Source organism: Anomalospiza imberbis, chromosome 11, assembly GCF_031753505.1.
Source record: "Anomalospiza imberbis isolate Cuckoo-Finch-1a 21T00152 chromosome 11, ASM3175350v1, whole genome shotgun sequence".
In the NCBI taxonomy this organism is placed as follows: Eukaryota; Metazoa; Chordata; class Aves; order Passeriformes; family Viduidae; genus Anomalospiza; species Anomalospiza imberbis.
In genome coordinates, this window is record NC_089691.1 from 3,275,192 (window position 1) to 3,300,495 (window position 25,304).

General features: G+C 55.9%; 1 long non-coding RNA gene across 2 annotated transcripts in view; it reads left to right on the forward strand.

Annotated features, from left to right (window-relative positions):
• Nucleotides 1-2,639: 2,639 nt before the first annotated feature.
• LOC137480451 (uncharacterized) overlaps nucleotides 2,640-25,304 on the forward strand; it is a 235,431-nt gene continuing 212,766 nt past the window's right edge. For both annotated transcript variants that reach the window (XR_011002925.1, XR_011002924.1), the window contains exon 1: nucleotides 2,640-2,717. This is a non-coding gene — a long non-coding RNA (uncharacterized lncRNA). The remainder of the gene's footprint in view (nucleotides 2,718-25,304) is intronic.

Genomic DNA, 25,304 nt, shown 5'->3' on the forward strand with positions numbered 1-25,304 from the left:
TCTAGTCCAATGCCCTGCAGTGAGCAGGGACACCTTTGACTAGGTCAGGTTGCTCAGAGCACGAGCTTGAATGACTGCAGGGATGCGTGTCCACCTCTCTGGGCAACCTGTGCCAGGGTTTCAAAAGCTACAGTGTAAAAAATGGGTTTCTTTTGTCTAGTCTGAATCAACCGTCTTTTAGATTAAAACCATTCCCCCACGGTCTGGTCACAAAAGGCCCTACTAAGAATTCTGTCCCATCTCTTTTACAAGCCCCCTTAAGGTACTGAAAGGCAGCAATCAGGTCTCCCTGGAGTCTTCTCTCTTCCAGGCTGAACACCCCCAGCTCTCCCAGCCTGTCTCCAAAGCAGAAGGGCTCCAGCCCTCAGAGCATTTTGCCCCTCCTCTGGACTAGATCCAACAGAACCGTGTCCTTCCTGTGCTGGGGACCCAGAGCTGGATGCAGTACTCTGTCACGGTAGAGACGGAGAAAATACAAGGCAACACACGCCATTTCCAGAAGGCTTCAAACCCTGGTTTTATTCTAGCATGCATGCTTTTTCTACATTCTTCCAAAGCACATAAGTTTGCTCATTGGTCACCAGGGGCAAGCCAAGTGCTTATTGGATTAGGCAGTTGCAGGTTTCTCTTATTTATCCTCCTTGCTTTCTTGGTTTCTATGTCAATGACTTTTGGTAGAAAATTCTTTCAGGGGTAAACATGGATCCTCTTATCAAACTTCTCTCTGGCTCACAGAAGACGCTGTAAAACGCGGGAATCTTTAAAATTAGAGGGTTTTGGGAAAGCTGCAAAAGGCAGGCCTCAGAGACAGCAGAACTGCGATTAGAGCTAAGCAGTAGCGGTAAGATTTGTCAGCAGAAAAATTATATAAGAAGTGGAAAAGTAAGGACAAACAGTACAATGGTCTGTGTGTTACCGCTTGGCTAGAATGACTCCCTAAGCTACAGAAAAGTATCTCTAGCAAGATATTAGGAAGTTCTAAGCTTAATAATGGAGCTCTGTGCATTGGGTTTTAAGGCTTACAATACAAGTAGGTATTGTATTTGAAAGAAGCGAGCACTGTATTAACAAAAGGTACGTGTGCTTATAGAGGTTGGATAAATCTATTGTCAATATGCTTTTGCTTTGTGTGATTGGTCAAAAAGCTTTTAAAGTAAGTTGTCACATTAAGTTCTTTGTCTGCTGCCGGGGATGTGAGCTGCTGGCATCCTCCCATTGTCGTCACCATGTAATGAGGCTGATGCTAGAAAATAAACAGCTCGAGACGCGTTCCTCAGCAGTCCTGTCCCGTTCGTGATTTGTACACAGACCCCCGGCCAGCAGTATAAAACACCTTCCACAGTACTCCAGGTGGAGTCTCACCAGAGCAAAGAGGTGGAATCACCTCCGTCAACCTCCTGGGCACTCTCCTTTGGATGCACATGGCTGATTCATTTCCAGCCTCTCATCTAGCACCAGCCTTCTTGGCCGGGCTGCTCTCCATCCCTTCATGCCCCATCCTGTGAGATCAGCTGGGGTGGGATGTGTCACAACCCCTGGACAGAGCTGTTGGGCAGGGTGAGCTCCCTGCCAAAGAAGGCAGATCCCACTCCCCACACAACTCCAGTCTGGCCATGAGGTCACAGCAGGCTCTGGGGTCACAGCAGGCTGAGGTCACAGCAGGCTCTGAGGTCACAGAGGTGCCAGAGCCCCGTGGTTGCACAGCACCACAACGACCGAGCAGTCAGTCCTTGAGCACAACTGCTGTGGCAGCAGCGGCGCTGGCAGCAGTGGTGCTGACACTGTGACAGCTGTGTGAGGACAGCGGTGGCAGCAAGAGCTGCGGGACTGGCAGAGGGCAAGGCACCATGGCCCTTGCTCTGCGCCTCTTCCTCCTGCTCCTCCTGGCCGTGGCCCTGCCTGCCAGGGCTGCCCAGGCTGCTCCGCTGCAAGCACGGGGAGCAGGTGAGCCAGCAGCCTGGTTCCCCTTTCCCGGGACAGCGCTCCCTGCTCCCCGGGAAGCACTGGGTGATGCTTTTCCCCTGGGCTTTAGGGAGGGTTTCTGCTGTGGGAGGGACAGAGCCCTCAGGGACCCTGGGCTGCTCCAGCCGCCCTCCCAGGGATGTTGCACAGGGCCTACCAAAAGTGTGGAGAGTGGCCAGGAGCCAGCCCAGAGCTCCCCAGGCCCCTGTGCAGCTTTGGCCGTGTCCTTTCACATCTGGCTGCCACGGCCTTGCCTGACCACCTTGCAGTCCCAGTTCCCTAATGCAGAGGGGGATCCCAGCACACCAGGAAATGGTTCTGTTCTGTGCTCCCTTCTAGATGAGCATGCTAGGAAGGCTTCTCCAGCAGCTTGGCTGCAGGAAGATTTCCAGCTTCTTAAGCCTCCTGCAGGTATGTTGTCAATGTTCCTAAAAGAATAATCATTGACAACCTGGCAGGAAGCCGGTGACAGAAGCTTCTGTGCCTGTTGAGTTACAGGTGTGTCTGCAGGGAAGACTTTCCAGGCTCCTTTCCTGGTTGCTGCACAGAAGCCTGGCTCCCATCACAGGGGTGAGTTGTGAGTCCCTGCTGATCCCACAGGCTGAGCCCTGGTTTTGTGAGATCCATTCATCTGAAATGCAAACACTTCTCTTTAGGTCCTCCGAGACAGAAGAACGAACCCACAGGAGATAGTAAATCCCTGCAGGCATCCGAACACATGGACCAGATGCTGAGTGACCTGGAGAGACGCCGTGGTGGGTGCATTTCCTTCAGCCTTCCCCTGGGACTCAGCAGCTGGGGCCTTTCCCTGCACATCTGGACACGCCGTGCCCGGCACAGCGGGAAGGGATCCATGGCGGCCTGGCTGCCCTGCTGCTGCGTTCACGGCCTGCAGGGCTGTTTGCCAGCCTGGCCTGGCTGCAGCTTCTCCCCAGCCTCTGCAGGAAGGCATTTGGCACCAGCTGCCAGGGAGCCCAACCTGAGATCCCCTGCAATTTCCCGCTCTCTGAACACATCTGGAGGGGCAGCTCTTTGGAGGAGGGTGGGCCCTGGAGCAGCCCCAATAACCTGGTCTTTATCCTGAATCTCATGCATGACAGAGACAAGCATTGCCTCCTGAAGATGCCACCTTCCCAGTGGGGAACAGCCCCACCTGATCCAGCTGTCCCTTTTCCTTTCCCCAGAGATGGAAGGAGAGGCTGTGCTGAAGGCTGAGATTCCCGGAGGAAGCAGTGGCTCATTGGCAGCCTCTGCTGCAGGAAGGGAGGCGATGCCAGGCACAGTCACAGGAGGTAATTGCTGTGCCTCTGGGCCTGCTGAGCCCTGCTGAGGCTTGAGCTGCCCTCTCTGCTGCTTGGCAGTGCGGGCACACAGCATTACCTGAGCCCCTTGCAGTGCTCACTTCCCCATAGAAGGGGATCCCAGCACACCAAGGAACATTTCCCATCCGTGCTCCTTTCTAGATTGGGACCGTGACTCGCATCTTGTAGAAATGCTGGCAAACCACGGTTCAGGCGTCTTGGAGCTTGGTGAAGGTAAGTTATCAGCAACCCTTTCCTAACCGAGCAATTATTGTCCAGAGTAATATTCATGTGTGATTTCCATAAAGATGCTTTGAAGTTGGATGGATTCTGGAAATCCTGTCCTCCGAATTTCTACTCTTGTGCCCAACAGTGATCCCACAGGATCGCTGTCAGTGGGAGGAAGGAGCATTTAGCTCTCCATCTTCCACCCATGTGCCATGCCAGTGTGTCCTTCCGGGTGCTCTGTGCAGCCACGGAGAAGAGCAGAGAGGGAAGGGGCCGGGCCCAGGGCTGTGCCCCGGGGCTGTGCCTTTGGCAGCTCCTTTGCCGGCCCCAGGGAGCCTGAGCTGCTCCTGCTGCTGCTGCCAAGCCCTGGCCCAGGCTGGGGCTGGGTTTAGAGCTGCTGGCAGCTCCAGGGAGTCCTTTCTCCCCCAACTGCCCTGCAAGGGGCTCCTTCCATCCCAGTGTGGGGCCACCGCAGGCACGTGGTCCCCCTGCCCCTGCTCCTGAGTGGAAGGCAGAGCTGAGGGAGTGCCTTGGAGGGCACCAATCACCCAGGGGCACTCACTGCCACTCTGGCCTGAAGGAGACGTGGAACAATGTTCTGTTAAGGTCCTCCTACATGGAAGAACAAAGACAGAGGAGACAGTAAATCCCTGGAGGCAGCCAAACATCTAGACCAGATGCTGACTGACCTCGAGAGACGCCGTGGTGGGTGCATTTCCCTCAGCCTTCCCCTGGGATTCAGTAGCCGGGGCCTTTCCCTGCACATCTGGACACGCCGTGCCCGGCACAGCGGGAAGGGATCCATGGCGGCCTGGCTGCCCTGCTGCTGCTTTCACGGCCTGCAGGGCTGTTTGCCAGCCTGGCCTGGCTGCAGCTTCTCCCCAGCCTCTGCAGGAAGGCATTTGGCACCAGCTGCCAGGGAGCCCAACCTGAGATCCCCTGCAATTTCCTGCTCTCTGAACACATCTGGAGGGGCAGCTCTTTGGAGGAGGGTGGGCCCTGGAGCAGCCCCAATAACCTGGTCTTTATCCTGAATCTCATGCATGACAGAGACAAGCATTGCCTCCTGAAGATGCCACCTTCCCACTGGGGAACAGCCCCACCTGATCCAGCTGTCCCTTTTCCTTTCCCCAGAGATGGAAGGAGAGGCTGTGCTGAAGGTTGAGATTCCCGGAGGAAGCAGTGGCTCATTGGCAGCCTCCTCTGCAGGAAGGGAGGCGATGCCAGGCACAGTCACAGGAGGTAATTGCTGTGCCTCTGGGCCTGCTGAGCCCTGCTGAGGCTTGAGCTGCCCTCTCTGCTGCTTGGCAGTGCGGGCACACAGCATGACCTGAGCCCCTTGCAGTGCTCACTTCCCCATAGAAGGGGATCCCAGCACACCAAGGAACATTTCCCATCCGTGCTCCTTTCTAGATTGGGACCGTGACTCGCATCTTTTAGAAATGCGGGCAAACCACGGTTCAGGCGTCTTGGAGCTTGGTGAAGGTAAGTTATCAGCAACCCTTTCCTAACCGAGTAATTATTGTCCAGAGTAATATTCATGTGTGATTTCCATAAAGATGCTTTGAAGTTGGATGGATTCTGGAAATCCTGTCCTCCGAATTTCTACTCTTGTGCCCAACAGTGATCCCACAGGATCGCTGTCAGTGGGAGGAAGGAGCATTTAGCTCTCCATCTTCCACCCATGTGCCATGCCAGTGTGTCCTTCCGGGTGCTCTGTGCAGCCATGGAGAAGAGCAGAGAGGGAAGGGGCCGGGCCCAGGGCTGTGCCCCGGGGCTGTGCCTTTGGCAGCTCCTTTGCTGGCCCCAGGGAGGCTGAGCTGCTCCTGCTGCTGCTGCCAAGCCCTGGCCCAGGCTGGGGCTGGGTTTAGAGCTGCTGGCAGCTCCAGGGAGTCCTTTCTCCCCCAACTGCCCCGCAAGGGGCTCCTTCCATCCCAGTGTGGGGCCACCACAGGCACGTGGTCCCCCTGCCCCTGCTCCTGAGTGGAAGGCAGAGCTGAGGGAGTGCCTTGGAGGGCACCAATCACCCAGGGGCACTCAGTGCCACTCTGGCCTGAAGGAGACGTGGAACAACTTTCTGTTAAGGTCCTCCTACATGGAAGAACAAAGACAGAGGAGACAGTAAATTCCTGGAGGCAGCCAAACATCTAGACCAGATGCTGACTGACCTGGAGAGACGCCGTGGTGGGTGCATTTCCCTCAGCCTTCCCCTGGGACTCAGCAGCCAGGGCCTTTCCCGGCACATCTGGACACGCCGTGCCCGGCACAGCGGGAAGGGATCCATGGCGGCCTGGCTGCCCTGCTGCTGCTTTCACGGCCTGCAGGGCTGTTTGCCAGCCTGGCCTGGCTGCAGCTTCTCCCCAGCCTCTGCAGGAAGGCATTTGGCACCAGCTGCCAGGGAGCCCAACCTGAGATCCCCTGCAATTTCCTGCTCTCTGAACACATCTGGAGGGGCAGCTCTTTGGAGGAGGGTGGGCCCTGGAGCAGCCCCAATAACCTGGTCTTTATCCTGAATCTCATGCATGACAGAGACAAGCATTGCCTCCTGAAGATGCCACCTTCCCACTGGGGAACAGCCCCACCTGATCCAGCTGTCCCTTTTCCTTTCCCCAGAGATGGAAGGAGAGGCTGTGCTGAAGGTTGAGATTCCCGGAGGAAGCAGTGGCTCATTGGCAGCCTCCTCTGCAGGAAGGGAGGCGATGCCAGGCACAGTCACAGGAGGTAATTGCTGTGCCTCTGGGCCTGCTGAGCCCTGCTGAGGCTTGAGCTGCCCTCTCTGCTGCTTGGCAGTGCGGGCACACAGCATTACCTGAGCCCCTTGCAGTGCTCACTTCCCCATAGAAGGGGATCCCAGCACACCAAGGAACATTTCCCATCCGTGCTCCTTTCTAGATTGGGACCGTGACTCGCATCTTTTAGAAATGCGGGCAAACCACGGTTCAGGCGTCTTGGAGCTTGGTGAAGGTAAGTTATCAGCAACCCTTTCCTAACCGAGCAATTATTGTCCAGAGTAATATTCATGTGTGATTTCCATAAAGATGCTTTGAAGTTGGATGGATTCTGGAAATCCTGTCCTCCGAATTTCTACTCTTGTGCCCAACAGTGATCCCACAGGATCGCTGTCAGTGGGAGGAAGGAGCATTTAGCTCTCCATCTTCCACCCATGTGCAATGCCAGTGTGTCCTTCCGGCTGCTCTGTGCAGCCACGGAGAAGAGCAGAGAGGGAAGGGGCCGGGCCCAGGGCTGTGCCCCGGGGCTGTGCCTTTGGCAGCTCCTTTGCTGGCCCCAGGGAGCCTGAGCTGCTCCTGCTGCTGCTGCCAAGCCCTGGCCCAGGCTGGGGCTGGGTTTAGAGCTGCTGGCAGCTCCAGGGAGTCCTTTCTCCCCTGACTGCCCCGCAAGGGGCTCCTTCCATCCCAGTGTGGGGCCACCGCAGGCACATGGTCCCCCTGCCCCTGCTCCTGAGTGGAAGGCAGAGCTGAGGGAGTGCCTTGGAGGGCACCAATCACCCAGGGGCACTCACTGCCACTCTGGCCTGAAGGAGACGTGGAACAACTTTCTGTTAAGGTCCTCCTACATGGAAGAACAAAGACAGAGGAGACAGTAAATTCCTGGAGGCAGCCAAACATCTAGACCAGATGCTGACTGACCTGGAGAGACGCCGTGGTGGGTGCATTTCCCTCAGCCTTCCCCTGGGATTCAGCAGCCAGGGCCTTTCCCGGCACATCTGGACACGCTATGCCCGGCACAGCGGGAAGGGATCCATGGCGGCCTGGCTGCCCTGCTGCTGCTTTCACGGCCTGCAGGGCTGTTTGCCAGCCTGGCCTGGCTGCAGCTTCTCCCCAGCCTCTGCAGGAAGGCATTTGGCACCAGCTGCCAGGGAGCCCAACCTGAGATCCCCTGCAATTTCCTGCTCTCTGAACACATCTGGAGGGGCAGTTCTTTGGAGGAGGGTGGGCCCTGGAGCAGCCCCAATAACCTGGTCTTTATCCTGAATCTCATGCATGACAGAGACAAGCATTGCCTCCTGAAGATGCCACCTTCCCAGTGGGGAACAGCCCCACCTGATCCAGCTGTCCCTTTTCCTTTCCCCAGAGATGGAAGGAGAGGCTGTGCTGAAGGTTGAGATTCCCGGAGGAAGCAGTGGCTCATTGGCAGCCTCCTCTGCAGGAAGGGAGGCGATGCCAGGCACAGTCACAGGAGGTAATTGCTGCGCCTCTGGGCCTGCTGAGCCCTGCTGAGGCTTGAGCTGCCCTCTCTGCTGCTTGGCAGTGCGGGCACACAGCATGACCTGAGCCCCTTGCAGTGCTCACTTCCCCATAGAAGGGGATCCCAGCACACCAAGGAACATTTCCCATCCGTGCTCCTTTCTAGATTGGGACCGTGACTCGCATCTTTTAGAAATGCGGGCGAACCACGGTTCAGGCGTCTTGGAGCTTGGTGAAGGTAGGTTATCGGCAACCCTTTCCTAACCGAGTAATTATTGTCCAGAGTAATATTCATGTGTGATTTCCATTAAGATGCTTTGAAGTTGGATGGATTCTGGAAATCCTGTCCTCCGAATTTCTACTCTTGTGCCCAACAGTGATCCCACAGGATCGCTGTCAGTGGGAGGAAGGAGCATTTAGCTCTCCATCTTCCACCCATGTGCAATGCCAGTGTGTCCTTCCGGCTGCTCTGTGCAGCCACGGAGAAGAGCAGAGAGGGAAGGGGCCGGGCCCAGGGCTGTGCCCCGGGGCTGTGCCTTTGGCAGCTCCTTTGCTGGCCCCAGGGAGCCTGAGCTGCTCCTGCTGCTGCTGCCAAGCCCTGGCCCAGGCTGGGGCTGGGTTTAGAGCTGCTGGCAGCTCCAGGGAGTCCTTTCTCCCCCAACTGCCCCGCAAGGGGCTCCTTCCATCCCAGTGTGGGGCCACCACAGGCACGTGGTCCCCCTGCCCCTGCTCCTGAGTGGAAGGCAGAGATGAGGGAGTGCCTTGGAGGGCACCAATCACCCAGGGGCACTCACTGCCACTCTGGCCTGAAGGAGACGTGGAACAACTTTCTGTTAAGGTCCTCCTACATGGAAGAACAAAGACAGAGGAGACAGTAAACCCCTGGAGGCAGCCAAACATCTAGACCAGATGCTGACTGACCTGGAGAGACGCCGTGGTGGGTGCATTTCCCTCAGCCTTCCCCTGGGATTCAGTAGCCGGGGCCTTTCCCTGCACATCTGGACACGCCGTGCCCGGCACAGCGGGAAGGGATCCATGGAGGCCTGGCTGCCCTGCTGCTGCGTTCACGGCCTGCAGGGCTGTTTGCCAGCCTGGCCTGGCTGCAGCTTCTCCCCAGCCTCTGCAGGAAGGCATTTGGCACCAGCTGCCAGGGAGCCCAACCTGAGATCCCCTGCAATTTCCTGCTCTCTGAACACATCTGGAGGGGCAGCTCTTTGGAGGAGGGTGGGCCCTGGAGCAGCCCCAATAACCTGGTCTTTATCCTGAATCTCATGCATGACAGAGACAAGCATTGCCTCCTGAAGATGCCACCTTCCCACTGGGGAACAGCCCCACCTGATCCAGCTGTCCCTTTTCCTTTCCCCAGAGATGGAAGGAGAGGCTGTGCTGAAGGTTGAGATTCCCAGAGGAAGCAGTGGCTCATTGGCAGCCTCTGCTGCAGGAAGGGAGGCGATGCCAGGCACAGTCACAGGAGGTAATTGCTGTGCCTCTGGGCCTGCTGAGCCCTGCTGAGGCTTGAGCTGCCCTCTCTGCTGCTTGGCAGTGCGGGCACACAGCATTACCTGAGCCCCTTGCAGTGCTCACTTCCCCATAGAAGGGGATCCCAGCACACCAAGGAACATTTCCCATCCGTGCTCCTTTCTAGATTGGGACCGTGACTTGCATCTTTTAGAAATGCGGGCAAACCACGGTTCAGGCGTCTTGGAGCTTGGTGAAGGTAGGTTATCAGCAACCCTTTCCTAACCGAGTAATTATTGTCCAGAGTAATATTCATGTGTGATTTCCATAAAGATGCTTTGAAGTTGGATGGATTCTGGAAATCCTGTCCTCCGAATTTCTACTCTTGTGCCCAACAGTGATCCCACAGGATCGCTGTCAGTGGGAGGAAGGAGCATTTAGCTCTCCATCTTCCACCCATGTGCCATGACAGTGTGTCCTTCCGGGTGCTCTGTGCAGCCACGGAGAAGAGCAGAGAGGGAAGGGGCCGGGCCCAGGGCTGTGCCCCGGGGCTGTGCCTTTCGCAGCTCCTTTGCCGGGCCCAGGGAGCCTGAGCTGCTCCTGCTTCTGCTGCCAAGCCCTGGCCCAGGCTGGGGCTGGGTTTCGAGCTGCTGGCAGCTCCAGGGAGTCCTTTCTCCCCCAACTGCCCCGCAAGGGGCTCCTTCCATCCCAGTGTGGGGCCACCGCAGGCACGTGGTCCCCCTGCCCCTGCTCCTGAGTGGAAGGCAGAGCTGAGGGAGTGCCTTGGAGGGCACCAATCACCCAGGGGCACTCACTGCCACTCTGGCCTGAAGGAGACGTGGAACAACGTTCTGTTAAGGTCCTCCTACATGGAAGAACAAAGACAGAGGAGACAGTAAATCCCTGGAGGCAGCCAAACATCTAGACCAGATGCTGACTGACCTGGAGAGACGCCGTGGTGGGTGCATTTCCTTCAGCCTTCCCCTGGGACTCAGCAGCCGGGGCCTTTCCCTGCACATCTGGACACGCCGTGCCCGGCACAGCGGGAAGGGATCCATGGCGGCCTGGCTGCCCTGCTGCTGCTTTCACGGCCTACAGGGCTGTTTGCCCGCCTGGCCTGGCTGCAGCTTCTCCCCAGCCTCTGCAGGAAGGCATTTGGCACCAGCTGACAGGGAGCCAACCTGCAGCATGGGCCATGCACACCCTGAGATCCCCTGCAATTTCCCGATCTCTGGGCAGACCAGGTGTAGGGGCTGCTTTGGTGAGGGAGGTCATTGGCACAGCCCCAATAACCTGGCCATTTTCTACTGATCCTTATCCATGACTTTGACAAGTATTGTCTCCTGAAGATGTCATGTCCTGGAATGGTGAATGGCTCCATCTGATCCAGCTGTCCTTTTTCCTTTCTCAAGCGAAAGAGAAAAAGTCTATGCTGAAGGTGGCACATCCCAGAGGAAGCAGTGGCTCAGTGCCCACCACTGCTGGAGGAAAGAACACAATGCCAGGCACGGACACAGGCACGGGCACAGGCAAAGGAGGTAATTGCTTTGCTGGGCTCAGCTGGGCTCAGCCCTCGGCGGGGCTGTGTGGCAGCAGCTCTTCCCCCAGGCCCTGCCCTTGCACGGCCCGGCAGCAGCCAAAGCTGGAGGCGCCTCGGCTTCGAGGCCTCTGGAGCTCGTTCCCAGCCCCAGGGAATCGGGCCTCGAGCACCGACGCCTCTCCCGCTGCAGCTGCTCCCGCAGCTGGCCCTGAGCGCCCAGAGGCCCAAGGCACAGGAGCAGCCCCGAGCGGGAGCCCTGCTGCCAGCCCAGGGCCAGAGCCAGCCCTGGCTCCTGACTGGGCAGGGGCTGCACTGGCTCCTGACAGGGCCTGACTCTGTCCCCTGGGGCTGGGGGAGCTGTCACGGGGCAGGGAGGGCCAGGGCTGGCAGGGGCTGCTCAGGGATGGGTTTGGCCCCTGTCCCTCCAAGCAGCGACTGCCCAAGCAGCTGCGCTGGCCCCGGGCTCTCCTCCCGGCCGGCTGGGCTTTGCTGGGTGGCACAGCCTGTGCCGAGGGGCGGCAAGGTGCCTGCAGGCCCCAGCTCTGGGGGAAGCAGAGAACGTCCTGGCCGTATCCACCGTGCTGCCAGCTCAGCAGCGCAGCACAGCGCGGGCTCACGCTCCCCATTGCTCCCACAGATGCTGCCGGCCCCACAACACCTGTTCCAGATTCCCAGAAGGGCATTGGAACGGGTTTCTGTCAGGGAACAGGCTGCTGGCTAGGGTTAATGGCAGGCATGCTTCTTTTGGAGCTTGTCTTCATTTTATGCTGTGCCGGAATTTGGAAGTATTGGAAGAGAAAACGGTGAGTGTTTTGTTCATCATTCCCTCAAACAGCTTCTTTTGGAAGCATAGTGTAGACAGGGAATGTTCCCAGTGAGGCTGCAGTGGAGTTGTGGCCGGTCCGTGGTTGTCCAAAGAGCTCTGCTGAGGGTTCTGCTGCTGCCCAGTGCTTTCATTGGCCTCTTCATTGCTGGGCCTTGTCCTGGGGGGCCCGCTGGGGCTGCAGCCAGTGCTGGCTCCCACTGAGGCTGCCTGGCCAAGAGCAGCCCCAGGGGCACAGGGCAGAGGCAAGGCAAGGTGGGGAGGAGAAAGAGCGGGGACGAGATTGCCCTCAAAAGGCAGACGTGCTCTGGGGCCCGCTCCTGGCCAGGGAGCCTGCCCAGAGCCGTCCCCTGCTCGCCGGGGCCTTGAGGGGCAGCTGTCCAGCTGGGCCAAGCTGTGCCAGCAGCTCCAGCCGTGCTGGGGAGCCTTGCCAGCTCTGGGCCCTGCTGTGCAGGAGGGTCCCAGTGTGCCACTGGCATCCGGGAGCCTGACCCACTCCTCTCTCCACAGGAGCGCCTCTGCTGCTTCACAAGACCGGCCAAAGACGTCAGTCAGGGAGAACTGGACCTGTCATGCATCTCTGTGCCCGTGTCCATTGTCCCTTCCACAGCTGCATCACCCACTTATTGCTGGGGACATGCTGCCACCCCCCAGAATAGGACCCTCTGTCCCTGAGGATGCTGCCTCTGATGTCTTTCCAGGACTGAAGGTGCAGCCCTCCTGCCAGGGAAGAGCTTGAGCAACATCTTTGTGCGTCGGCTCTGGTCCCTGGGTTCTACCACCAGCACTGGCAGAGCTGCTTGTCTGGTCACAGCCAGTGATGGGCAGGCAGCAGCCGGGCATCAGGCTCCCGAGACCAGCAGCTACTATGTTTATTTTTCATTTTTCAAGATTTAGGAATATTTTTCATAGAAAATTCTCCAAATATTTCGTCCCTTTTCCCACACAGTTCCATATTTTTCAAAGTAGTTTTAGAATTCAGAAAAACTTAGAACATTTTTACATTTCTAGAATCAAAAATAAAATTGCATTTAATTGGTAATCTATACTCTACTAAGAACTAATACACCCCAAGACTCACAGCCTGCTTCAGAGGCTCTTTTCCCTCTGGAGATTGTGCCTGATCACAACATCTAACATAAAACCTTTTCCCTGACGTGTTCTGGGATTTCTGACAAGCTCACCTCTCAGTCTTCAGAGGCAAACTTTGAGCACAGTGGGAATCTCGTCAAGTCACCATCTTTGTTTGCTTCTGCAACAACTGCCTCACTTCTAGAGCAGGGGCTTCTCTCAGCTTCCTGCTGGCCCCGGGCTCTCCTCCCGGCCTGCCGGGCTTTGCTGGGTGGCACAGCCTGTGCCGAGGGGCGGCAAGGTGCCTGCAGGCCCCAGCTCTGGGGGAAGCAGGGAACGTCCTGGCCGTATCCACCGTGCTGCCAGCTCAGCAGTGCAGCACAGCGTGGACTCACGCTCCCCATTGCTCCCACAGATGCAGCCAGCCCCACAACACCTGTTCCAGATTCCCAGAAGAGCATCAGAATGGGTTTCTGTCAGGGAACAGGCTCCTGGCTAGGGATAATGGCAGGCATGCTACTTTTGGAGCTTGTCTTCATGTTGTGCTGCTTTGGAATCTGGTATTCCTGGAAGAGAAAGCGTTGAGTTTTTTTTTTTTTTTTTGCTCTTGCCCTCAAACAGCTTCTTTTGAAAGTCTGTTATAGTCAGGAAATGTTCCCAGTGAGGCTGCAGTGGATTTGTGGCCAGTGCGTGGTTGTCCAAAGAGCTCTGCTGAGGGTTCTGCTGCTGCCCAGTGCTTTCATTGGCCTCTTCATTGCTGGGCCTTGTCCTGGGGGGCCCGCTGGGGCTGCAGCCAGTGCTGGCTCCCACTGAGGCTGCCTGGCCAAGAGCAGCCCCAGGGGCACAGGGCAGAGGCAAGGCAAGGTGGGGAGTAGAAAGAGCGGGGACGAGATTGCCTTCGAAAGGCAGACGCGCTCTGGGGCCCGCTCCTGGCCAGGGAGCCTGCCCAGAGCCGTCCCCTGCTCGCCGGGGCCTTGAGGGGCAGCTGTCCAGCTGGGCCAAGCTGTGCCAGCAGCTCCAGCCGTGCTGGGGAGCCTTGCCAGCTCTGGGCCCTGCTGTGCAGGAAGGTCCCAGTGTGCCACTGGCAGCCGGGGGCCTCACCCGCTCCTCTCTCCACAGTCGCGCTGCGGCAGTTCCCGCACCCTGGCCGAGAGGGAAGGCGTGACTCTCCCTCGCCCCCAGGGAGCTCAGAGACCGGCGGCTTTGGCAGCTCTCAGCTGTGGCCTCCGCAGCAACAGTTGCCCAAGAAAGCAGAGCACCAGCACTCTGTGCCTCCCCCACGGCCCCCCAACCCAGCTGTGAAGTGGAAGCCTCCCGAGATCCCCCCACCTCCTCCCCTCCCGAGCCCGCCGCCCTGGTCCAGCTAGGACTGGAACTGGGCCAGGCTCGGCAGGGTATGGGCCACCAACAGCTTTGGGCACCTGCTCTCCTTTACAAATGACACCCGTTACCTATGGACAACAGCCAGAGTCGGTTTGCATCCTGTACTACCTTCAACAGGAAGGGCTGAAGATTCTTCCTTGCCCTGTCTCATCCTTTACCACTTTGATTTTCATACAGCTGGTTGCTGGCTGCGTCTGTGAAAGACTTTACTAGCACTGCATGTTTTACCCCACCTGTCAGGGGAAAAAAAAAAAAAAATTCTTCAGTTTAGACTTTGTTTTTAGTGTGGTTGGGCCACTCACATTTTGAGCAATTAATTTTCCATGGTACTTCTGACGGAGTAAGGGTTCAATTCAGTAGCTTAGAATTGAAATCATAGGAATGATTTCTAAACTGTATCGGGGGTTGGTGGTGGCCAGAGCAGGCAGGTAGAAGGAACAGGCCTGGACCTGCAGGACAGCCAGGCCGTGGGAGTGAATGATAGCCCCGTTACAGTGATTGTCCTAACCAGATCAAGCATGGTCTTCAGCAAATCAAGCATAGTCTTCAGTAGGTCAAGCGAAACTGCACCTGTGTGGGAATGGGAACTAGAATGGAACAATATAAGTTTAATAATTAATGTGGGGTGGGGGAGAGTAGAAGGGGTTATAAGCTACCGATTCGGGTGTATCGTTGAAGCCCAGATCTGGGGTCTCACCCCGGGGCTTCCGCGCGCTTCAATAAAACACCTTCATATACAATCAATTCTGATTGTGTGTGGATCCTGACGCTAACACTTCTTCCCTTTTCCTTACTACCCATAAAAAGTTCATCTGGACATTAAAATCACCAGAATTCCTGAGATTTACCTCAAAGCCCTGAGGGGAATCTAGCACAAAATATTCTCCCTGTGTACTGCACAACAAGAACTATCCAGAGCAAAGTACATTTGGCAGCTGAGGCTTGTGGAACTCCCAGAATACTGAGCCTGCAGAGGAGGTGTCGCCGTAGAGCAGGACGGGAACGAAAATGACTCCAAATCAAAGGCAAAGAGAATGAACTCCGATTTATTTTAAATGCACCGCTGTATTTATAGAGAACATAGTGCGGACTAATTTCATTGGTCTTAGAGTAAAAACATCTCACACCATTGGTGTGCAGTGAATGACGCACGGTGGCAGAACATGTCTATGAACAATGTGAACAACAAGATAGATTAGATAATTATTTACATTCTTTCCCAACTGTCTCCCAGGCTCTCACCTGGTCAGAAAACCTTCTCTTTTTCTCTCTGACTGAACTGAGAATATCCACATTTCCTCCGTTTTGTTTACAGAAAAGAAAAAAGAAAAAGGCGGTGTTTGTGCCCTCCTGCAGGGCCCTTGCAGGAAAGAACAAACACAGCTCGAGCGTTTTATCAACTCCAATCAATCAAAACCTCAATTTGGATATTGGCTCAGAACAGTCAAAGAGGTTCCAAACTCTTATTATAAATTTCAATAAATCATTTACCAACTCTAGCATAGTAACAACTCATTGTCAGTCTGCCAAAGGACTAGCAGTCCAACTTGTCAAAACCCATTTCCCAGTGTGAGCAGATGCCCACATGACAGAAAAGAAGCTATTAACAAACACGTGCACATACCCAAATCAGCAAAATTCGGAACCTGGCAAGATGAGCAACATCTGTTTACCACAGTTGCAAAGCCTTTAGGCCTCTGGGATTTATCCCAGCCAATAAGGTGCAGCAGGTCAAGCCTTGGTTGGCATTCATCAAAATGCTTTTGCAAGGTGTGTGCACTTAATAGAAGAATCATGCAAGGCTTTTGGCCCATGCAGTCATGTCCTCAATGAGTGACAAATTTGAAATCAGGTCCAGATTGCATCCTCAAAGCTTTCAAAGCAATTGAGTGAAATTGACCCAATTCAGAAACACTTGCGAAATCTCTGAAATGTCATGAAATCTCTGAAATGCCATGGCCACAGCCCTTAATTTAATCACTTGGGCCGAGGCTCTCGTGGCTTTCCAGTACTTTGAGCTGTCAGTAAAACACAGCTCTTTCCGCCTTTTTTTTTTTTTTTCCCAGAAAAGCCAGCAGCACCTGCGGGCTCTAGGACCCTGCGGTGCTCGGCGAGGCGGAGGACCCGGTCCAGGGGGCCGGGCCAAGCGTCCCAAACCTGGCCGGGGGGGCAGAGAACCCAGGCTCTCTGCCGAGCCAAGATCCACGCGGCTCGGTCCCTCCCCCCAGCTTCTCATAGGCATCACTTGGGGCACTTGAATCTGGGGTCCCTGGGACACTCCATGGCCACCCGCCAAGGGGCGACCCATTCCAACCTTATATTTCGGTGCACGCCCCCACCAGGCTGCGAGAATTCCGGTATTTCCTCCGGCTTTTCGACCTCCCCCCGCCCCACTCAGCCATGGATCAAGCCACAGCTTCTCGGGACCCCGCTCCTCCCGCTCTACGAACAGAAGCAGGAGGTGCGGGTTTTCCCGGGAATATAAAATTCCACCCTGGTTTTAGAGACCTTTGCACATTCATGCCTGCCCAGTACAAGGGGCTGCTCTTCGCTCCCGGTGTGTTTGCACTGCCCCGCGATACAATGGACTGGATCGCGGCCCCATCCCCATCCCCAGCCATAGTACCAGCAGCAGTGGCGCTGCTGCGGACCCAGCCGGTGCTCCCTCCCACTGCCTCTGCCTCTGCCTCAGTGGGACGGAGCTCGGGGCAGTCTGGGGGAAGCAGAGGGAGTGGTGGGCTGGATGCAGGCTCTGATACAAACAGGCTGGATGTGTTGTCCAGCACAGGGCTGCCTGCCTTTGCCGGCGGCGAATCACAGAGCGAAGTCGCTGCTGATGAGTCGGCTTCAGGCGGCGTGGCGGCGGGAGCCGCGGTGCCCTGCGGGCGCTCCCCACCCGCAGCGAGCAGCGCGGAGGATGCAGTCTCCCCCATGCCGTGGCATGCCGCCAGCCCAAGCGGAGCGGGCGGCGTGGCTTCAGCGGCCTCTCTCGGCGCTGGCGGTCACGGCGGCGGCTGCGACAACTCTGCCATTCCCGGGGTCGGCGGCGGTCGGTTCAGCGCCGGCGGCGATGTCAGTCCCGGGGTGGGGGACCGCGGCGGCAGCAGCGGCGGCGGCGTCTCTCTCAGGAGTGGCGCCATGGCAGGCGGGGCGGGGAGGGCAGCCCCCGCCCCTGGCGCGGGAGCCAGTCCCACAGAGGGTGGGACGGAGAACGACATGGTGGTCCCGCCCAGGATGTGCTGCTGCACAACTGACGCTGGTATCTCAAAGGATATCAAATCCGCCGGTCCGCACGGCGCGCAGGGAGGCGCTGCGCCTGTCAGCTGCGCCTGTCCCGTTGGCGAAGCAGAAGCCCCCGCTTGCAGCGGGGCGCGTGCCAGGGGATGGATCAGAGGCTCCATTGCCGGTCCCAGCAGTACAAGAGGGCGGGACCCGTACATCTGCACAGGCTCCATCAGCGAAGGAGTCGGGGGGGCTCCAGCCCCCGCTGCGCCGTGGACTGCGGGCGGCGCCGGCCTCCCCGCGAACGCAGTCCGGAAAGGGGGGGGCTGCGGAGCCGCGGGCGGTGGCGGCTGCCACCGGTCCGGGGCCGCCCCGTGCAGTCCCTGCAATGCCGGGTGTGCCGAAGCTGATAGTTGCGGCAAAGGCGCCCCCGCCGCCTGGAAGGCGGATGATGTCACCGGCACCTGTGACATAGTGGGGACCAGCCTCAAAGTTTACCAAGGGCTCTTCTTGATGGTTCGCTGGATCCCCTAACTTATAGAGCCCCTGACACCCCTTGTCGTCTCCCCTTGAAATCTCTTCTAAGACTTCTTGTCTTGTCTTTATGCATTGCCTCATCAAGCTGAAACTTCTGACAATTCCTTTTAAGGTGTCCTATCTCACCACAGTAATAGTACCTCCTTTTGCTTTGTGAAGCCTCAGGTTTCCTGAACTCATTAAAGTTCTTATTTGCTCCATATGATGGTGCTGGTTGGTCTCTACTTTTTTTAGATAATGGCCCTGGTCTATTCTCACTTGACTTAGATGGCAGTGCTGGTGATCTGTCTGCTCTTATACTTTCTCGAGCAACTGCGACCATAATTCTAGCCTTAGTTTTGGCTTTTTCTTCTTCCCTTCTTAAATACACTCTTAGGGCTTCTTTGAGCAATGCATTCATGTTCTTTTCTTGCCAGTCCTCCATCTTTTCTAGCTTCCGTCTAATATCGGGCCAGGATTTGGTGACAAACTGGACCTTCAAGAGGACTTGACCCTCTGGGCTGTCTGGGTCTATATTTGAATCTAACTGGAAATTTCATTTTAGTCGGTTAAGCCAAATTGCTGGGGTTTCATCCTTCTCCTGAGTACTATCAAATGCCAATTTCGTATTGCTTCCCCTAGGGATAGACTCTTTGATCCCTCTCATCATGAGGGACCTATAGTCTCTCATGTTTTGCCTTCCTTCTCCCTGGTTGGGATTCCAGTTGGGGTCTACTAAGGGTATCTTTTGGTCCCCTGGGGGCCCCAATCTATTTTCTTTTTCCCATATCCTCACCCCTGCTGTTCAGATCATCCAGACCTCTTCTGGAGAGAACAGAATGCTTAGAATAGAGTTCAGCTCTCCCCAGGTATAAATATTCGGCCCTAGAAATTGGTCTATCTGGTTAGATATTCCAGTGGGGTCTTCTACTAAATTTCCTAGCTCTTTCTTAAATCCCCGGACTTCGGAAGCTGTCAAAGGTGCATCAACAAACGCAACTCCTCCAGCTCTACATCAAGGTCCTCTTGGGCTTGTAGGTGTTGGTTTAACTGATTACACATCCACTGATCTCGTGTTCCATACCACGGCCACTCTCCCTGTAGTTCTAACTTCGGCCATACTTCTATACTGTAATGTATCATCTTATTTTTGTCTAGACCCTTCGTGGTCTCCCAAGAATCTCATTGGTCTAACAGTTGCCCCAAGGGGCTGTTAGGGGGAATTCTCTTTGCTTTCTCTTTGGAAGGATCTGCTCCTTTACTATAACCTCTTCCCATTTTCAGGCCTCAAAAAAATAAAAAAATATATACTTTAAATGGTGCCTCTATTTAAAAGGGAATATACAGACAGGCAATTAAAGCTCATCTGGTCCCTTCCCACAACTTAGTATTTTGAATCTCTTGACTGAACTTAATCTCTTTTAACTAAACTCCCACTCTTGGTACTACCCTCCTGACACTTTGCAATGCCTCTTGGCTAGGACAATCACTAGTCACACTCACATATATTGTCTTTTGTTCTCTTGCTCTTCGGTCTAAGTTTTGGACTTCCTCCTAAACTTTTTAAGCTTGGGCCCCTGCTAAGTCTTGCCTAAACTCTTACTTGGCCTTCTGCCCAACCTTCTTACTAGGCTTGGGAAGCTTGGTCTCCCTGCCGAGGTAAGGTCGGACCTTACACCTGCCGAGCCTTACACTCGAACTCCGGCCAAGCCCCCTTGCCTGACTCTACTAGCAGTCTTAGCTTGCTTGCCTTTCTGCTTACTCGGGTTCATGCCTGCTCTGCCAGGGACATCCTGCCCTTCCTTCCAGGGACATTCCTCTACCTGCTCTGCTGGGGACCTCTGGCCCTGCCTGCCAGGGACATCCCACCTGCCCTGTTAGCCAGTCCTGCCTGCCGGGGACATGCCCTCTGCCTGGCGGGACTTGTCACTCCTGCCTGCTAGGACATCCCGCCCTACATGCCAGGGACATCCCACCTGCCCTGCTGGTGACATTCCCCGTGCCCTGATTGCCAGGGACTTACTTTGCCCCTAGGGGATCCCCACAAGCCCAGAGGAGGGCCTGCTTTACTTCTAAGGAGACGCCTCAGTCACTCCTCTATTCCAGTCTCTTTCCCCCGTTCCCGACGGCCCCTTTGCAGGAGTCAGGAAACGCGGTACTAGCGGGTCCCTCTCACTTCGGGGGTCCGTGCTGCCGGCCCCCATCTCAATCACTCACTCATTGCTTGTCCCCTGTTTTTCCTTACCGCTCCGACGCTCCTCCTCGTTGCGCTCCTCCTCGTTGCTCGTCTCACGGTGATCCTAGGGTCCGGAGGTAGCCAGCAACTCCTGAGGGTCCCTCGAAGCAGGTGGTCGAGCTGTCCGGGGGTCCTCTTTGGGCGTGGCTAATCCGGAATGAGCCCCAAGTTGAAATGAACAGGGCTAATGCCTTTATTAATGTTCAGCTCTTTTATGAAAAAGATCAGCTGGGCAGGGGGCCCACACGGAGCTCGCCCCCGCTGTTGTAGCTTTCCCAGGTGGCCGAAAGGAAAGAGGCGTGCAGAGTCTGTCACTGAAGTCCAGAGCAGCAGCTATCCCTTCTTCTTCCCAGTGGCACAACCGGTGGCCAAAGGGTGAGGAGGCGTGGCGTGCAGAGGCTGTTGCTGAAGTCCAGAACAACAGCTGTCCCCGCTCCTTCCCTGGTGGCAGCCCCAGGGGGCTCTGTCTCTTCTGTCTCGACCTCGCACAGCCTATTCTAGTCTAGTCTTTTTAGGTGATGATGACAGACAAAAGTCGATTCGGGGGATGTGTTTCCCCTCTTCCTCAGCTAGGGCATTTGTCTACCCCCCTCTACTGTGTTTAGTTCTTTATTCAGGGGTGTCTTTATCCCCAAAAAATACTCCCATGATCCCAGGGGGTTTTCTTACTTGCATTTTAGTCCCAGAATGTCGGTGTGGTGGGGGGAGGTAGGTTATCCGCAGGTAGTTTAGAGAAAACAAACAGAGCAATTAGATAATTAACATTTCAATATCGGTATGCAGCTAGAGCCAGCAGCCATTCCATTGTTGCCATGGGAACTTGGAAGACCCTGCCCGCCTGCCTGGGGAACACCTGGAAACTTTGTTCATTACACTCCCTAAGCCCTGAGTTCCTCAGAGCTGCAGCTCCCTGCTCCCTTTGCAGACAGAGGCTGGCTGTGGATGGCAGTCACCTGTCTGGCCTGGTGCACAGCAGGTGCACACACGAGCTGAGGGATCATCCCTGCACACCCCATCCTGGCAGAACTGAGCTCCTTGATGAATCTGACACGGTTTTACGGCATGGCAGCAAAAGAAGGCAAAAGAAAGGCTAGAATTGGTACCATTCCAACCGCTTTACATTTTGCCATGTGTAATGGAGATGGGAACTACAAGTTTCCTATTCATGCACAATTTGCTGTCTGAGAGCACTCCAGTCTCAAATCACAGGGGCTTGCAGCTCTGTGTCTGAGATGACTTTAAAAACAAAAACAACCTTTATGTGCAACACCTGTGTATCAAAACTTCACAATACAAATCACAAGCTGATTTCTGCTGTTAAATGGATGGAAAAAAACCCAAAAAGCCAAAAGCAAAAGCAAAACTGTGACCAAATAAAACAGGCAAACACAACAACCACCAAGAAAACAATAAAACCAACACAAACATGGTCACGGGTTTTTTGTCTGTCTTTGAAAGCAGCCCCTCGGATGTTAATGCACGCAACCAGTCCTTTGTAATGGGCTGTCTTTGCAAAAAACCTGCCAGCTTTGTGATGCAAGACAGAAACAGCATCCCTTGGCCTACACCCAGGATGTTATAAATAATTTTGCTTTCATAGATGGAGTTCTTAATGGTTTATTATTACAATAAGTTTTTTTGGATTGTTAATGAATATAATGAGTTGTTATATAATTAATGTAATAAGTTATTAAGTTGAATGCGCAGTTGTTTAAGTGTATGTATATGGCTACTAAACAGAGAAAGGGGGGTGGTAATAAGGTGCAAGGGTAAGGATCTTCTAGAAAAGTGACATTATAGGGTGATGACAGCAACTGGAACTACGACTGGGAAACGAGCCACCCAATAAGTTTGCTGTGTTCCAAAATGTTTGCTCAGGACTGCACTATCTTATAGAGCGATCAGCGACCAAGGAAAGGACCGGTCGGCAAGAGGATCCAAAGCACACCAATCAAGCACCCCCAAGAGACTTTAAAAAATCCCTGGGTCGGAGCACCCAGGCCCTTTCGAGGGTACCTCGTGTCCGCAGGAACACCTTGTCACACAGAACTGTCAGAGCTCCCTCTGGCTTGTCGCGCAGGCCCTAGGCTTACCCTGAGAACTCGGCCTCTGTTGTTCTAAGTTTTAATAAACAGGCACATTCTTTATAAAAGTCATCAGCTTCCTTTTAATTTCATTTTGCCTGTTTACCACAAGGAGGCCCAGCAGCTCCTTGCTGAGGGCCCATTTCATGCAGGAACTGGCACTCAGAATATGAAATCAATAAAAAATGAAAGGGTGGGCGGAGGCGGCAGTGAGGTGGCCTCAAAGGTTCAACTCTGCACTCTGCTTTTGTCACCAACCTTGGCCAAGTTCCTGTGCTTGTTTTCCTGGAGAAATTGTACTCAACAAGGCTTCAGTGCCTTTGATCAAATCAGTCTTAAGAGCAGCTCGGGGCTGGGTCGGTCATTGAGACCTGAGCACGGACTGGGGTCCAGCCAACAAAAGAACATGAGCTGCAGGCCACCCATACAGCTTTTCCTATTAATGAGCACTAAGCCTTTCTTTTTGCAAACAGAGGGATGGTGGGGGGATTTTTGCACCATCAGGCCAAGGCACAAGGCTCTGCATCCTCCCAAGGAACAGAGCCAGCCCCCTTCAGTGCGAGAGGGCGCGGCCTCAGTTGCAGCCCCGGTGCCTCCTGTGCCCCAGGGCACGGCCCTGGCTGTAAATGTCCTCGGCTGCAGCTCAGGGCCAGGGCGGAGCTCAGCAGCCTCATCAGAGCCCAGGGCCGCGGCCCTTCCCTGCCGGGGCCCTCGCCTGGCCCGGCCCGGCCTGAGCAGCCCGGCCTGGCCCCAGGGGACGGGCTCTGCCTGCCCGCTGTGCCCGCAGCCTTCCGGGCCCAAGGGTTTGCAAGAGGCTTTCTCCCAGCCTTGCAAAACCTTGGCCAGGTGTCCCTTTGCTGTGCTGAGAAGAGTAAAAAACCCCTCACATTTACCCTGATACACAGCTCACGAGGGATCCCTGCACACCTCAGCAGAGACCCCAGAACATCCCTGTGTGCCTCATGAGGGATCCCTGCACACCTCAGCAGAGACCCCAGAACATCCCTGTGTGCCTCATGAGGGATCCCTGCACACCTCAGCAGAGACCCCAGAACATCCCTGTGTGCCTCACGAGGGATCCCTGCACACCTCAGCAGAGACCCCAGAACATCCCTGTGTGCTTCATGAGGGATCCCTGCACACCTCAGCAGAGACCCCAGAACATCCCTGTGTGCCTCATGAGGGATCCCTGCACACCTCAGCAGAGACCCCAGAACATCCCTGTGTGCCTCCGGAAGTCCAGGCCCAGATGATCCCACTGAAGGAAATGTGCCCTCAGCCCAGGGACGCTCAGCATGGGCTCCCCCAGCCCCTCGGGGCCCCGCCGCTGCTCACAGCAGCCCCGGCCTGGCTCCTGCCTGCCCTCACCGTGGGCATCCACAGCTGCTCCTGGGCATGGAGCTCCGCCAGGGCTGGTGCTGGCTGGGCTTTGCGGGTGGTACAACATGGACATATCTATGACAACTCTATTTCTTTATTTGAACATAAAATTTGGTCCAAGCCCTGCCCTGGCAGAGAGGGGCTGCCCACCTTCAGTCGTCTTTGGGCAACAGGACCAGGGGGCTCTGGGGCAGAGGGTCTCGTTGTGGAGGGATGAGTTTTGGGATGGGCTCAAGACATTAGTGCAGCCGCAGCAGGGCAGATAGGGACAGGAGTGAAGAGCTGGGAACACAGGTGAAGTTCTCGCTGCCTGAGTTGTTAAGCTCCTCTTCTGAAGATGCTCAGGGAGCACCTTTGGAGAGAGGAGTGGCTGAAGCCCCCGGCTGCCAGTGGCACACTGGGACCCTCCTGCACAGCCGGGCCCAGAGCTGGCAAGGCTCCCCAGCACGGCTGGAGCTGCTGGCACAGCTTGGCCCAGCTGGACAGCTGCCCCTCAAGGCCCCGGCGAGCAGGGGACAGCTCTGGGCAGGCTCCCTGGCCAGGAGCAAGCCCCAGAGCGCGCCTGCATTTTGAGGGCAATCTCGAACCCGCTCTTTCTCCTCCCCACCTTGCCTTGTCTCCGCCCTGTGCCACTGGGGCTGCTCTCGGCCAGAATTAATAATCCGTGATTGTTCTATCAGGAAAGGGACATGGATAGGTTGCTCCAGCATGCACCATGGTCTTCACACTGTGACTTGCCAGCACTTTCAGTCAATCCATATCATGATCCCAGTGTAGAAGGAAGCGCAGTCCAGAACCGTTTTCATGCTCTGCTGGGTTCCCCGCGTGCTTTAGGGAACTGGGCAATCAAGGAGCTCCTTCGTCAGTGCGAGAAGGCACGGCCTGACTTGTAGCCTCCTGTGCCCCAGAGAACCGCCGTGGCTGTAAAGGTGTTTGGCTGCAGCACAGGGCCAGGACGCAGCGAGGCCCTTGTCGTGCCCACGGCGTTGCTCGGCAGCCCCATCGGAGCCCGGGGCCGCAGCCATTCACCGCCGGGGCCAGAGCTGGCCCGACAAGGGTGCGGTGGATACCGGAAACCCCGCCCGGCCCCCAAGGATGGGCTCTGGTCGCCCGCCGGTCCCGCAGGCTGGGCCCAAGGCTTTGCAGGAAGCTTCCTGCTGACTTTGCAGCACCTCGACCGGGAGTGTCCCTTTGCTGTGCTGAGAAAACTGAAAAACCCCCTCTAGTTTAACCCCGGTGCACACCTCCTGAGGGATCCCTGCACAGCACAGCAGAGACTACCAATACTCCTTTGTGCTTCAAGAGGGATTCCTGCGCCCCTCAGAAGAGACCCCAAAATAGCCCTGTGTGCCTCACGATGAATCCGTGCACTCCTTAGAGAAGACCCCAAAATATCCCAGTGTGCCTCATGAGGGATCCATGCACCCCTCAGGAGAGACCCCAAAAGAGCCCTGTGTGCCTCACGAGGAATCCGTGCACACCAATGCAGAAACCCCAAGCCAGCCTTGTGGGCCTCCCAAAAGAACCCAGTCTCCTGCCCACCTTCGGAAGGACTCAGCTCCTCTCCAGGCCTTGACGGCAAGCACTAACCCGCCACGTTAATCACGAGGAACTCAAGCCCCGGCCAGCCTTACAGAGGTCTCCAGTCACCTGTATGACACAGCAGAGATCCCAAATCCCCTAAGAACCTCATGAGGAGCCCCTGCCACGTGCACTGTTTACAAAGGACCCAAAGCCCCGCATGTCTTACTGCAAAACCCTGCACCCACAACACCCCCCACCACCTCGTGGGCCCCATGACGGAGCCCGGTCGTCTGCCAGCCTTACAGGGGTCCCCCCATCACCTGCATTCCATAGAAAAGCCAGGTCTGCCATTAACCCTAGCCAGCAGCCTG